At 44.9% G+C, this 15530-nt stretch overlaps 1 long non-coding RNA gene across 1 annotated transcript; it reads left to right on the forward strand.

The window, feature by feature from the left end:
* Positions 1-2952: 2952 nt before the first annotated feature.
* Positions 2953-5347, forward strand: LOC110353851 (uncharacterized). The gene is made up of 2 exons (XR_002404957.4): positions 2953-3371; positions 4541-5347. It is a non-coding gene; the product is annotated as an uncharacterized lncRNA (long non-coding RNA).
* The last annotated feature ends 10183 nt before the right edge of the window (positions 5348-15530 follow it).

Here is a 15530-nt window from a genome sequence, read left to right on the forward strand (position 1 = left end):
AGGCATGATGGTGTTCAGCATGGCCTATGCCCTTAAATAGACCCCTGTTCTTACAATACCAGTAGCTTGCACAGTACCTGCAGTCCTCGTTCTGAAACCTGTATGTCCTCAGATGAAAGACTGTAAAACATTCAACATTGATCTGCACAAACTTTTTTTTTTTTTATTCTTATTTCAGCTCTGGAGGACTAGATTTGCAGCCTGAATACAGGCCAAGACTGCAGCTCCCATACTGACATGAAACATTTCTTTCCTGATAGATCGTTGCAGAAGTCAAACTCTTCTTGTCTGGGGACACTGCAAAGAACTAGCAAATAAGCTGTAAACACAGACGTTTCTGATTGCTCCAAGCACTTTTGGAGACATTGCTGCAGCTCCAGCTATCTTGCCTGAAGTACTGCATTTAAGTCTCCTCCAGGAATGATCTACGTCAAGGGAGAGTCTAAAGGAGATGGCGTGGAACTGATTTTAAATCTTCTCTTCAGTGTTTACAATTCAAACATAGCAGCAGCATAGCACATGAAAATGCTTCCGAATTTTAATCTCAGAAAAAGTCTCCTGCTTCCGTTCAAATCACTAATTCTGTGCTAATTTGCATGCAAGCCCTCTCCCAGTCTTTCTGTGCATTTTGTGCATGCACAATCACCCAGTGGTGACCCAGCCAGCAGGCGTGGATACCTCTGCTCTTTGGCAGATGGCACTGAAACCTCTTGGTCCCATGGCAGAAGCCCGAATCTTGGAGCCAACAGCAGGTCTTTCCTGAGGGACTGCAGAGTCATACTTCTCTCCTTTCTACAGATCTCCCTAAATAAAATAAAAGTGAATCAATTCCCACTTCTAATCTGCTCCCTCACACATCAACAACCCTTTGGATTTTACCCAGATCCTTTGACTTGGAGACCTTCAAGTGACCCATTTACAAGGTGCTTTACAACCTTGCACAATGGCTGAGAGAATATACTCACCCAGTTCATCCCTGGCACAAAGGAAGAGAGAAATCACATATTACAGCAACTCATGTGTCTGGAATAAATGGCTTCAGGGCACACAAGCCCTATGTTGAATTTTCCCAAGCAATTAAAAAGACCAGATACGGACTGAACCTCCAGTGCTAGTGGCAGAGTCCTCTGCATTTTGGAATTGGGATATCCTGTTCCACCAGCTTAGAGAAGAGGACAAAGTAACAGAACAGGCAGAGGAAAAAACAGCTCTCTCTTGTCTTGGGTAACAACACACCCTTGGAAACAGGAGAGATTAGGACACATGGATGGCAGTTAAGGGTCGTTGAATGTTGTATGAAATGGTTATTTTTTTCTCAGATCTGTTCCCAATATCCTGCTGGCCATCTCATAGCATCACAATGGTAGCAGGTAATAATGGGATCCTCTTCCAGGGAGTCTTGGAAGAAACCAAGAGCTGGAAAGTCTTTGGGTGATGAACTGGGAAGAGAAGGTATGGGTAGCCCATTAGTGTTATTGCTGATGTGACGTACAAACCCGAACTCCTTCTCCAGAATGACTGAGCTAGCACCTCTCACCAGCCCCAAATGATTTACCAAACAGTTCTGTTTCAGAAACACACAGTTCTGATTAAGTCATATGCATCATTTACAGTAGTTTCCTTGAATTCCAGATGCTCATCACAATTCATTTGCATCTCATTCAGCTCAGCTTGAGATAATCAAAGGTTGCAGCAGGCCTTCAGTTTCAACCAAATGCCAGACCAGCAGGACCAGCAGGACCCTGCTAGCACCTGGAAAGGTTGCTAATATTTTCCTCTTTCTTGCATGTTCCCTTCTTGTGAGCCTAACTTGAACAAACACATGCCAGCAAAAATCTGGTGACTTTGGGAGACCTCTACCTCATTTGTCCCAGCAAGGAGAAGAGAAGTTGCAAAAACACATCATTTCATCCACGCTACAACCTCTCTACCTGTTTCTGATGATGTCATCCTGTGTCACCATCTTTCAGAGAGTTCTATCAGTGAGATGGATGATTTCCTTCAGGCCTCTTGCAACCCTGGGTGTTTTAGCTGGGTTAAAGTCAGGTCAAACAATGCTAATGCCAAGTTCAGCATCAGATGAAGATAGCTCAGCTCTCAGCTTAGCTTTCTGCCGGCTTCGAGGCAGCTGCCCGCCTTGAGCCTTGGTTACAGTCTGTTAACAACCACAATATGGAGAGAAAGAGCCTGTTTCATGAACTCTAAATAAGCATGCTACATTGAATGTCTAATGCCGTCTGTGAGATGTTCTGTGTCTCAGTTTTCCCATCCCTTAAATGAGGCTGCTGTCATTTTCTCCAAAACAATGCCTGGAAGGCTTAACTGATGCCTGGGATGCGCAGCCCTAAGCCAACTATGGAGCAAAGAGATGAGAAGAACTCACAGTCTTTCCCCAAAGAGATAAACCAGAGTCTTTTTCTCCCCTTAATCCTCTCTGACTTTTTCTCTCTTTACCAAAACCACACTGTGTCCTGCTTTGTGTTGATGCATCTCCCAGATAAGTGACCCACCTGCAGCCCATGAGCTCCAGAGCTCCCCAGGACTGGTAGGCACCACCTGCCCACAGCACAGTCCTTCAGACAATATATTTCCCTCGTGGCCCTTCCCAGGCTCCCACATCACACTCTTCCTCAGTCTGCTCCTGCAGATTTTCACAGCCAGACGATGGATTGTGTCTATTGCTAATGCTCAGACGTGAAGGTTTTCTTACAGCACTGGGATGCCACCTGATGTACGCACCTTTTCTCCAACACCTGCTTGTAAACCCCCCTCCCCCCCAAAAAAAAAACAAACACTGAATGACTGTTAATTGAAAGTAAATTGAGTTTGAAAAAGAACGGAGACATCTGCATGTGATGTTGTTTTATTATTACAATTAGGCAAATGAGGTTTTCAAGCAAACTTGAAATAAATTTGGGAAAATCTATGCCAGCATTAGGACAAACATAATAAAAAGCAGTTAGCAGGCTTATTGCAGCAAAGCAAATCCATTCGGTGCTTTACTGGGATGGGAAGGGTTGAGGGAATACAGGCATTTACAGGGCAAAAAGCTCCTTTACAAAGCTGGTTTGGGTGGGGGAAGATGAAGAGCTTTTTGCCGTGTTCGTGGTTCTTAAGAAAGTCAGCCTAGATGCAGCCAGCCTAAATTCCCAGCCTAAATTCCCTGTTTGCTAGAGAAAAAGTGATGGTGAGCTCAGCTGCTCAGGCAGCCTAAGGAAAGTACTGCGGAGGGAGCTGTCGGAGCCAGCCCACAAGGAGCACTAGGACTTGTAGGGAAATGAGTCAGGCTGAACCAGGGCTTCAGATGTTTACAGGAAACTGGTGTTATTCTGTGGAATTGTCCCTGAAGGGCTGGAAGCTTGCAAGCACTGGTAAGGTTTTAAAGTAACAGCACTCCCCAGCCAAAACTTGTGCCTGCATACGCACACAGCGCACAGTGAGAAACTCTAAATTAAACCCAGAGACAAACTCCAGATATTTGACAGATCTCTGTGTAAATGACTGCAAAACACTTTCAAATTTTATTGAAAAACCCTCTTAAATTTTATTAGAAATAAGCTCCCTGTGGAAACATTTCTAATTTCCCTTTTCTTGAGACCATTCTGCAGTACAGATGGCTGGGGCCACCCGTAGCTGCAGGGTGGCACTGGAGATCCCAGAGAGTTGAGGCTGAATTGCTCAAGATGGGCAAGTTGGTTTGGGTTTGGGTTTGGGTTTGGGTTTGGGCTTGGGTTTTGGTTTGGGTTTGGGATTGGCTTTGGGATTGGATTTGGATTTGGATTTGGGTTTATGTTTGCATTGGGGTTTGCATTTGGGTTTGCATTTGAGTTTGGGTTTGTGTTTGAATTTGGGTTTGCATTTGGGTTTGAGTTTGAATTTGGGTTTGGGTTTGGGAAGCTGTTCTCACTACACAAGCCACCAAAGCCACTCAACAAGCGTCAGGAATTAACAGGAGCCAGGCACTCTGCTTGATGTCAGTGAGGCCACCTTTGCTTTATCAGAGCCTGGATTTTTATTCATTTTGATACCTGGAATGAGCTTGCACACCAAGGGAGCTGGTGAAGGAGAGGAAATACTAGGAGCATACATACCCCTCTTGGTCTCACAGGAGCAGCTGCATGGCTATGCATTGCCAACACCGAGCAAAGCCTTCTTACATTGGGCTGCACTCACACCGTGCTGAGCAGTGCAGCTGGCAGTGGGTTGAAGGGAGCAATGCAAGATGCGAAACAAAGCTGCTCTACCACAGCTTCCTCCACAGCCAGTGGAGAGTGATAAGCAGCATAATATAATATTTTTTTTGTGTACCCCAAATCTGACTTTTGACACTCTCTTTATTCACATGTAATAAAAGGATCCAAATGGAGCCACCATTCTGGGTGCAATAAACAATTGGAATCAATCATATTTTGGTTTTGTCTTGCATAACGCCAAGCAGCATGGGACTGATGTTTTTCTTCATCGTAGTGCCATAACACTACATGTGTAAATCCTAACATGATTTTCCTCTTCTATTTCATTGCATATCGCATGTCCTCAGCTTCCACCACAAATGGCATTGGCAGGGGCTCATCTTTGGCTCCAGAGGAAGGCTGTGGACAGCTTGCACTGTGCAGGAGGATGGATCTGCATGGAACTTTTCACAGGAACCAGCACTGCTTGTGTTGCCAAACTTGGATGGACTTTGACAAGTGTCGATCCAGAGCAGCGTTTCTCATTTCAGGCACTGCTTTGGGTTCAGGGAATTGGGATCCATGTGAGGGAGAACGCCATTTGCACAGAACAATCTCAGAAAAATGTCTAAAAATTGACGAAATATGGAAATGTTGTCAAAACAAACAAGCTGTCTGCTTGTAACCACAGCTGTACTTACCAGGCTCTTTTTCCAGCCCACTTAAACCTCTCCTTGCAGCTACAATTAACAGAGTCCACAGAGCCAGAGCAGAAACCACAGCTCAGGATGCTCTGCCAGTGCTGTCTCTACTGACACCTGTGTCTTCTGAGGTGGTTATGGATTCCCTGCCAGGCTCAGTTTCATCTCACCCAGCACAGTTTATCTGATCCATTTTAGATGCAGGCTCGAAGCGAATTTTGGTATTGGTGTGCTGTTTCCCTTCAGTGACTGTAGAAGGATTGAGGCTTTGATACATGTAGATAAACATCTCTTTTGAGCCAGATGAATCCAAGCAAAAATGCTGATCCATCCACCAGGCATGATGCTGGCCTGTATCCCACATCAGGCTCTCCTTGTCATCGCTGGGTGAACTTCAGGAGCTCACAGCATTTTTTCTCCAGGTCTTGGAGTGTCTCACCTTCAGCAGAAGTTCCTTAGGGTTGACTAATAAAAGTGTGTGAATACCCAGGTTAAATAATAATAATAATAATAATAATAATAATAATAATAGGGACGGCAAAGTTTTGGGAAGAAGAGTGCAGACATGTTTTGTCATGGGAGAGGAACTGAAGGCAATCAGAAGGGCACTGCAGAGAAAAAGCATCAGAGGAAGATAGTCTTAAGCTTGGCTCAGCTGCAGTCCTGAAACCTCAAGCCATGCTGGAAGGAAAGTGCCTGAGTCATTCACAGTCCATGAACAGCAATTTCTGGGGTTTTCTTTCAATTATTTCAGTTAAGCTTTGTACTATATCACACGTATCTGTGAGTGTGGCAGAACTCCACTTTGTAAATAAGGCATGATGTGCACCATGAACATTTTCCCTCTTGTCCACTAGGAAGAATTAGACTGGAGGAGTTGTACACCTTGGACAAACATCAAAGTTAAGCCGCTGCTGGCCTAGCTAAGCTCTGCCCATACCTGTAGCCACAACAGGACCATGACAGTGTCAAGCAGCAGCCACCAATGGTCATACTGGCATGGGTCCTGCAGTGGTGTTGGTTATATCCAGACAACACATCCTTGAGCCACACGTGTACACATCTCAGGGCTATCCCAGGCCAGGGACATTCCCAGGAGATGGCACAGACCACGTCACTGTGCTCTGGGGATGAACCAGCACAGCCATATGGATGGGAGCCATGCTGTGATGCTTGGCTTCAGGGTTGGAGAGGACTGGCCTTGGCTCGGTTTGTTTCTAGCTCAGTCCAGCAGTGTGTTTGACAGACCCAGAGCTACTCATTAGCCACCTTCCTTCAGAGCACCATGTTGCCATGCTTGGAAAAAGGCTCACACTAGGCTACAGTTCCTCATTTTGCACTGCAGGCTGGTATTTACAGAGGTTTTCTGAGAGGCAGATGTAATCTCTCTTCTGGCTTCCCAGGAGAGCTCCCAGCTAGCTGATCTATGGCAAGGACACAACACAGACCGTTAGCTACCTCTCTCTACCCAAACTGAATCTGTGAGCAGGAAAAAAAAGAGTCAGAGCACACCTTATTCTTTAGCCTTAGGATATAGGAGCCCTAGTTTCCTGTGGTTTGGACATACGAGAGTGAAACTGTAGCTTGAGGAATAGCAGCAGCTTTCTGGCTAACAGGGTTTAGCCACAGTCTTAAAAAAGAACAAGGGAAAAAAAATGATTGTTTAGTGTTTGGGAGTGAAGGTGGGGAGGGGGGGGAAGCAATTTTCTGTCATTTTTACAAGGTCACATGACAGAGGCCCCTGAAAAATATTTGCAAAGTTGCAGCTAGCAAACCTTCTGAGTGATGAAGCCATAGCAACCTGTGCCAGAGACCAAAGGGTATGATCAATGTTTGCAATTAAAATCTCTTTTGTTTTGTGCTATTCACATACAGCGACCCTTGCATTTTGGTCAGCAGAGCGTACTCCATGCAGCCTTCAGCTCAGGCTTTGTTCTGTGCCCTGTTCGCTCTCTGAAGGCAGGAAACAAGATCTGTCTGAGCCAGCACACTGCCTGAACTCCACTTTCTATTGTTGTGCTGCCACAACAGTGAACACAAGGTCCCCCCGCCTCTGTTTTCTAATTCCCCACAATCCACCCTTCACGATGAAATTAGCAATGTATCCTCTAATTGTATTTTCAGAGCCATAACAATGCAAGCACATAGAGAGAACAATGCACCGCTCATTATTAAAGAGAAAAAATAATTAAAATCTCAGCAGAAATGATACCTGGATTGGGGAAAAAAAAAAAAAAAAGACAACACATGAAGAGTTTCTGCTAGCCTCCTGTAACACCTTTCTCTAATAACAGGTTGGTTTGATTTAAACACAAATGAACAAGTATTATGTTTTCCAACAGCATATTTGTAAAAGCCACAGGGAAACTATACCAAGCAGAGCTCCTCAGCTTGTGGCAGACTCACCTGAGTTATCCTTACAATGTAGAAACCATAATCACAATATCTTTGTATGATGATCTGCCCTTCCTCTCCCTCATCCCATGGGAGATCCACACATCCATTCACATTCCAGGGCTGCAGAGCAACCCTCTGTCATTTGCACCATGCGATCTGGTAGAAATGCAAAGCTATTATCACCTTGCAAATACATCATCTTCCTGAAAAAAAAAAAAAAAAAAAAAAAAAAAGAGAAAAAAAAGGAAGGAGAGTCTGGGGAATTAGGGATGAATCGGCTTGACTTCAATGCTCAGAAAATTCTTGGACTGAACAGCCAAGCAATCTGTCTCTTAGCACCTAGAATATAACCAGGGGATAAGTAGCATCCGGCCTCAATTTCCCAGGAGAAAATCACATCCAACCAACCTAATTTCCTCCTATGACAGTGTAATGATCCTTGTGGGTCAGGAGAGCAGCAGCAGATGGAAGACAGCTTAGCCTCGGTAAAGCTCCTGACACCTTCACACGACATCCTCTCCATCAATAAATACCTTAGCTACTTGATCACCCTAAGCTAGCAAGTGATCTGACCAACAATCAGCCAAATGATTGGGTTTAGTAATTTAATAGGTAAACATCCATTTGGGGGTCTGTCATTACCACATTTCTGCTCTCTCTGTCAAATGCTACAGGGAGCTGCCAAGGGAGCACAAAGACAAACAGAGGGTGACCTAGAGCCAGCAAAATAGTTGGAGATGTGGCTAGACTCTGGGGCAGAACCAGAGCAGAGAGGACATGGGGGACATCACCTCAAAGCAGTGGTCAGAAGCACCACCCCATGCATAGCTCATTCCTCCAGAGTGCTGGTGCTGGGCTGCAGATGCTCAGGGGAGCCTCAAAACATCAAAAATGTCCCCCAAACCATGTTAACATCTGTTCCGACATCTTCCTGTTGATGCTGTGGGAGGGAGCAGCAGACTGGGTAGGTCAAGGATAACAGACAAGTGCTCAGGAGCTTGAAGCTGTATCCTGCTGGTTATAGTCCCATGGTGGAAAGCAGGGGAACAGATCCCCTCTTGCTGTTAAATGGAAAAAGCAGGTAGACTCAAACCACTGATTAAAAATGCATTGCAGACTTCTGCAAGCTTCTCCAACCCTGTGCATCAGCCTTGGGACTGATGGAGAAAAATCACTGCTGGATTGGAAAAAAAAATATTTCACGTTTGGCTTCAAGACACATTTAAAAATAAAATTTGAACCCCCTGACAGTGAGACTGAAGTCTAATACCAACTCCCTTCCCTCTTGCACTCAAATTGGGAGCTATTGATGGCTTAAAGACCTTGTCTTAATTTTCTCCATGACTAATCTATTCAGTTTTCACTTAAGGAACCCTCAATGGCATAATGAGACAGCTGTTGCCTTCCATCCCTCCCCCCAGCTCCCCCAACTAGGAAATTAAATTTAAAACCACTGCTTTAAATAGGCCTGGCACTGTTTCATCTCCTCTTGAGTTGCTGCGGGAGCATCCTACCCATAAGTGCAGGTGTCAGGTCAATCAGAATTCAACCAGCTCTTCAGGTCTGCCTGAGTTGGCAAGTTATAAGGAAATAGAGATGTAAAACTCCTAGGCCTTCCTCCTGTGCAATGCAGTTTGAGGTTCTTTGTTGTTATTGTTCATTTGGTTGGTTTTTATTTTGCCTTTTTTTTTTTTTTCTGGTTTGTTTTTGAATGGATTTCACTGGAATAATGGAATATTGGAGTGTGAATATGCCATGGGCTTCATGAAAGGCAAGTTATTTAGGGCCTAGCATGTTGAATGGGACTTGAAGGGACCATGCAGGAGAAAGTTGAAGGCTCAGGCCTGATCTTGGTGGGATCAGGAAACTGGTCCTGCCTCGGTGCACCAAAATACAGATCCTTTCTGGATCTCCCCCTGTATTACACCAGAATACTCTCCCTAATGTATTGTCTGAGAGTCTTTTCTAAGCCAACATTATAGCATCCACATTTCTTCTATGGTAAAACTCCCTGTGTCCCTCTGCCATCCTGGTAAGTACTGGCATCTCTGTTGGGGTGACACAAGTTGAAAAGTCTGTGGGTTTTGAGTGCTGCCGAATAAATACCGGGGAAGGAAGCATATGAAAGAAAATCTTTGCCTTGTGAAAGACCCTGCTGACAACCCTATAACCCCTATGGCTCTTGGTAGGTTGCTTCCTTGCTCTTGGCCTCTTTCTGTCCCTTGCTGGACATGGTGGCAAAAAACAAACAAACAAACAAACAAACAAACACCATGGTAATACCTGCCAGAGAGAGACAGAGCTCATCTGTGAACCCAGGGCTGAAGGACTAAGCCCTGAAAGTATGGTGAAAGTGCAAGGCATTGCCTGGGGAGGGCATGAAATTTCCTCTCCTTAATTATTCCAGGATGCTGTGGACTAAGGGCTTGTGCTTTGGTGTTGGCCTCCATGATGGGATCTGTTGGCTGGGACTGGGACTGAGCCACCAGAAAGCTGTCCTCACCCTGTCATGTTTGAGAGCTGTCCACAAAAAAACAATCCAGTCAAATGTGCCTCGGCAATCTCTCCCCTAATGATTCTGAGATTAGTAGCTTCAGACAGAAAATGATAGGCATTTTAATGCAATGTGGGGAAAATATTCCTCTGCTTATTGCTTCTGTTCTCTGATTAGGAGAAAATCACATGAATAATAACACAGTTTCTACAGACTTCACCTTTTACACGAGCGATGTTTTACACTCTCACCTTGGCTCCCCGTTTCATGCTGCTCACCTCTCTTCCTCATGCATTTCCCTCTTTTCTCTCACTTATTTTTAACTCCCTTTGATCTCTCCGCACAGCGTCTCCTAGCCTGTTTAGCTCACTTTTCAGCTTAAGCCAAATCAGCTCCATTGAAAGAAATCTTGCTTAAAGAAGAGGAATAAAAACCACGGGGGAATTACACTGTCAGAGCCTGTCCCCAGCCCTTTGAGGGGCTGACTGGAGAGCTGCAGGATCAGATTGCCAGGCAGAAGAGCACCCATGGCTAATTGCCGTGGCTGGGTTTGCTGAGGGTGTGAAATCAAGCATCAAGCGAGTCCCGCGATCACGAAGAACCTTTGCCTACGGTTGAGGAGCAAGGGAGGAGTTTCCTTCAGGGCTGAGCTCATTGAAGCCTCCCTGGGATGTTCTTTTTCATTCATCTCTTTCCTGTATAAACCACACATCCATTCACATTCCATATTTACATATCTTTATGCCAAGAAGCTCAGAGCATCCCCTGTAGAATATATTGTGCATAGAAGAGGCAAAAAAAGCATTTTTTTGCCACCTTCTCATATCAAGAGTATTCCCTCTTGTTCTCATGCCTCCACAATCCTTTACCTAAAGCAGATCTTTTCTTTTATTCCTTTGTGGTTTACCTCCAGTGCAAAGTCATATCCCTACCTAGCAGTTCCCTAGATCCTCCCAGCAACTCCAGCAACACCAGGGACTTCCTCAGAGACCCCAGGCAGCTGAACAGTAAATTGTCCCAAAATAAGAGGAAAAAATATGTGTTTCCTACTCACTTTATTGATTACGCTATAAACTATGCTATATGAAGAAGGAATCCAGAGGGTTAGCTCAGTAGAGACCCCAGCTCTCCCGAGTATCCTTCACTGCAGTCATACAAATCACTGCAGCCACAATTTACCTGAAAGGTCACCGTGTCCTCAGGGGGACATGGGAGAGGTTTCAGGGAAGAGTAACAAGAAGGATTAACTTCCTGAGAAATCTCTCCTGTAAATAAAGGCTATGAAATTATGCTTTGGCACATTAGAAAGGGCACAAACAAGAGGATGTACATAAAATGAGGAAGGTCATTTAAGATCTGCTTTTCTCTCCGACTCATATGGCAAGAATGAGACAGAGATATTAGATGCAAAGGAAATTTCTTGTTATCCAAAGCGTAGTTAGGCTGAGGGACTCATTTCCATTAGATGTCAATGAGGCCAGGAACTCAGCCAGACAGAAAGATGGCCTGGACATTTATACGGATAACCTGAACATCTGAAGTTAACAGTTAATGGAAAGAAAAAAAAATAATAATTAATTAAAATATATATATATCCAGCTCTCAAGAGAGATCTAGCATGTTACATTTCAGACTTTAAATTAATCTCTTGGGTATTAGGAGGATACTTCATTATGGGGGGGGGGGGGGGATGAATTAATTTCTCTCTACCTTGAAGTACATGTATGCTGACACTTTTCTTTGAAATTTCCACCACAGGCAGAAATAGCCCCTGCATTAGATGGTCCAGATCACTTGGTACTAGCAAAATCCCAGTGTAAGACGGGGCAGAAGATACCCCAAAACTATGTACATTTGATGGCTTAGCTTAGATGCAAGAGAGGGAATAAGAGGAAGAGGAAGGAGATTTCGAGCAGCTTCCAGCTCACATTTTTTTCCTACCACAGGGCATGTTCATGCCCGATTTCCAATGCAACAAACACTTTGCAAGGAAATATCTGTGCACCTTGGTCTGTGAGGAACCTTCCCCTTGGTGACTGCAGTCCTACAGCTGGATGACTGCAGCCCTGATTAGGTCAGTATTCCCAGCTGCTGGAAACATTGACCATCTCTACCTTTATCCTGTTTCTGTGTTGCCAGCCCCACTGCTCTCCTCATTCCAATTTCAGAGGTTTATGGCTTGAGACAGAGCATTACCTGGTGCGGGCTCTATGGATAAATCAGCCAGCGTGTCATTGCACTAAACAGAGGGATTTTACAGCTCAGGAATTTGAAGACCAGCGGCTCTCACTGCAAAAATCTGCACCACTGTACAGAAAACAGCTTCATCATTTCTCTGTCTTCATTAATTAACTTTTCCAAGCTGGAGCAGACCTTTTACCTGTGGTGACCACTCAGGCCTCCAAAATAATAGCGTATATTTATCTATGACATCCCTTCTTCAGTGGGATTTTGGATGGGGTCATGGGCTGAGGTTTATTGGTGGTCCATATTCCCTGGGATGAGAGTGATCTGTTGTGAGACTGATGCCCAAATGTCTCTCGTCTCAGCAAGACTTGGGACTTCATCCCCCTCATTTCCTCTGCAGTCTGCTGTCCAAGCACCATCTCCTCTTCATGATGCATAGAGAGCCTCTTAGAGCTTCATTGCAACAAGAAGCAATGTTAATGGGCTGCCCATTTCCCTGTGGAGGAGGCCCAAAGCCCAGTATTTGGGTTAGATGTTGGGAATCTTCAGATGTATCCCAGTTACAGGGAAATAAAAACATCCTTTATATCAGGGTAACTAATCCTGCTTAGGCTGTAAAGCTCCGGACGAACAGACGATTCTACTTTCTTGTCAGATCCTAATCTGGCATGCTGATAATGAAGAAATGGAGGGGAAATCACAGGGAGGAAACCAGGAAGAAAGCTCTGTCATTGGGGGTGGGGGATTTGCATGGAGAAGGGGGAAGAGGGAAGAGGGAGGGAGCACGGGGAGGCTTTAAAATGAAATTGAATATTAGGAGGTGGAAAATAAAATGGAGACAGGCTGCACTGAAAGCGATACAGGCTGGAGATGCGGAGAGACAAAGAATGACAGCGGATCAGTTTAAGCATGAAAGAATAGAAAGAAAAAGAATAATAATGCTGGCTTGTAAAGCTGAAATCAGATTACAGTTTCCTCCAGTGAATTAACTCTCCTGTAATGTAGTGCAGGGGGCTTTACAGAGCTGGTGTGATTTCCCCATTGGGTGGCACTGGGACATTAAACTGAGGCGTGTGTGTGTGTGTGTTTCATTATAACCCTGTATATATGTATGTTAAATCTCTCAGAAAGCGTCTGTGCATGAGACATGCGCTATATCTCGCTGCACAGAGCAAGACATTAAATATGTCTGGGCTTTGGAGGGAGCTGCATAATGAAATGGGTGCCTGCATGTGGGTTTGTGAGGGTGTGACATTAAATCTCGCTGTGTGTTTCTGTCAGGCAGCAAATCACAGCATGCAGAGGCCCCTGAAAGCCACAGGGTTTCTTCCCCAGCAGGTGGGAAGTCCCCGTGCCAGGATGGAGAAGTCACCTGGAGATCAGGTGGATGGAGTGGGAGCTCACAGCCCCCTCTGTGTCCATCACCCAATGAACTGAACAAGGGTAGAGATGTGGGGGTGCTGGGGAATCTAACTTACAGCCACAGCATCCCTTGAGGAGGTTTGGTTGGAGGAAGAGCCTGGATGGAAGGCAAGATCCTTTTCTTTATCATACCCAGCAGTCCCAGAGCCAACCAAACCCAGCCTTTTGGTTCTGATTTCTCCAGCTCTCTGGGATCCCAAAGCAGGTTGAAAGGGAGATAAATCCCAGCTCAACAAGCAGCCCTCAGACCTGCTCTTCCTTCCCTGCCTCCCTCGTGCAAAATCTCATTGGTGACCTCATGTCCAAAGATGTAGCCAAGCAGGCTGTAAGCACCTACCTTGAGGTGACAGGTGAAATACCTGAACTTTCCCAATGTTTATCTATTACAATCAAACATCTAGAATCGTTTTCTTAATTTCTTCGAATTAACCCCACTAGACTCCCTCCCACTAGGGTACCCTGACCATCTCCATGTGGGAAACTGTATACATCCAAGAGCAAAAGGGGAGAAGAAGTCATGGAACCAAGGGTCACATGAAGCTCAGAGAGCTGGAACATCATCTCCATGAAGAATGAAAGCATAATCTAGGATGCTACAAAAGATGATTGGGAAGACATGATGGAGGCTAAAAAATCGTGACTGTCAAGGAAAAGATGAATAGGTAATGATTGCTGATGGACTTTTCCAGTGGCCCCAGAGATGGTGTAATTGAGCTGGGGAATTTCTTGCTGCAGGATATAATTTGGTGCTTAAAATTAACAAGGGTTCAGGTAAGAGCAGGTAAGTTCAAATTCAATTACGAGTGTTATTAAATTCACAGAGAATGTATTTAATCCTGGAATTCCCTGCACCTTCAGAGGTTGGAGGCTAGGAGAGTACCAGGGAGGAAACACCACATACCCTTGCCTTGTCTTTATGTATAATGCATATACCAGTAACCACTTCTGGAGACAGTGAGTTAGAAGAAGTGACCTCTGTAGCTGTTGTGTGTTATCTCCAAAAGGGGCTAAATATTGCTCCTGCTCTGTGCAGTGCCATCTCTTGATGGATCTTGCAGCTGATGGTCATGTGTTTTGGAAAGAGTAGATTATTATAACACAGATTATTAATACCTGGCTTGTCTAAGTAGAGCTACCTCCAGATCTGTGTTCCTCTCCTGTTTTGAGCAGAAAGGATTTCTTCTGCCCAGACACACCTGGGGCAGTGACTGCAAGCTACTCTAGAGGCATAGCACTGTAAGAGAGCAAGGTAGACTTGCAGCAATGTAGATACAACTGTAGAAGCTGCCAAAGTTCTGAGTAGCCCTGGGATGCCTGAAAAGACTCCTAGCTTTATATTCTCAGAGCAAGAATGGACAAGTGTGAGTGGTGTTACACTCTTTGAAACTAGAATAAGATTTGAGTCTTTTCCATAGGAACACAGTGAGTGGATGGCAGGGAGGATGGTAGGAGATTGGACTCTTACAGTGCTTTGTGTGTGCCTCTTGTGTGACACTCTCCTCCTCCCCCTCCAGCCTTTTCTGTATTCAGGGCACAAAGCAACCCCGAGTGTGCTTTAGATAAGGGCAGGCCCATCCATACCTTCATGACAGTGTGTTGTATTACGACAACTTTCCCAATCCAACTTTCTCCAGTAACTCTGCAGGACAGCGTGCCTGAGAAATGTATTGTTTTCTGCAGCAGCCGTGGGATAATTAACCCTGTCATTTGTGGTTATATGGAGTGCTTTGTTCCACCAGCCTCAGTGCTCTGGGCTTTGGTATCGCTTCTTTTTGGCCATTTCCTCTCACATCCCTCTATCTGCTAGGAAACAAGGTGATAAATTACTCTCTGCTAACCACTCTCTGCATTACTGCAGCACCTTGTGAAAAAGTTATCACTAGAAGAGCTGCAGACGATGCTGAACTTCAATTAGGCCCCACTGGCAAATTAGTTCTGCAGGGTGACATTTTCCAATCATGCAACATTAGCATCCTCCCTAATTATGAAAATGTAAAGCTAACTTCTGTTTCATAATAAATTAGTCTTGTTCTCTTGGTATCTAAAACACACAAGCACGCACACGGTGAAGTCTGAATTGAATCTTCTCTTTCTGTTCTGCTGATGCTCAGGATCAGTCACAGCCCCAGTAACCTTCCTTTCCTCTAGAGGTCGGAT

Source organism: Anas platyrhynchos, chromosome 1, assembly GCF_047663525.1.
Source record: "Anas platyrhynchos isolate ZD024472 breed Pekin duck chromosome 1, IASCAAS_PekinDuck_T2T, whole genome shotgun sequence".
Lineage (NCBI taxonomy): Eukaryota > Metazoa > Chordata > Aves > Anseriformes > Anatidae > Anas > Anas platyrhynchos.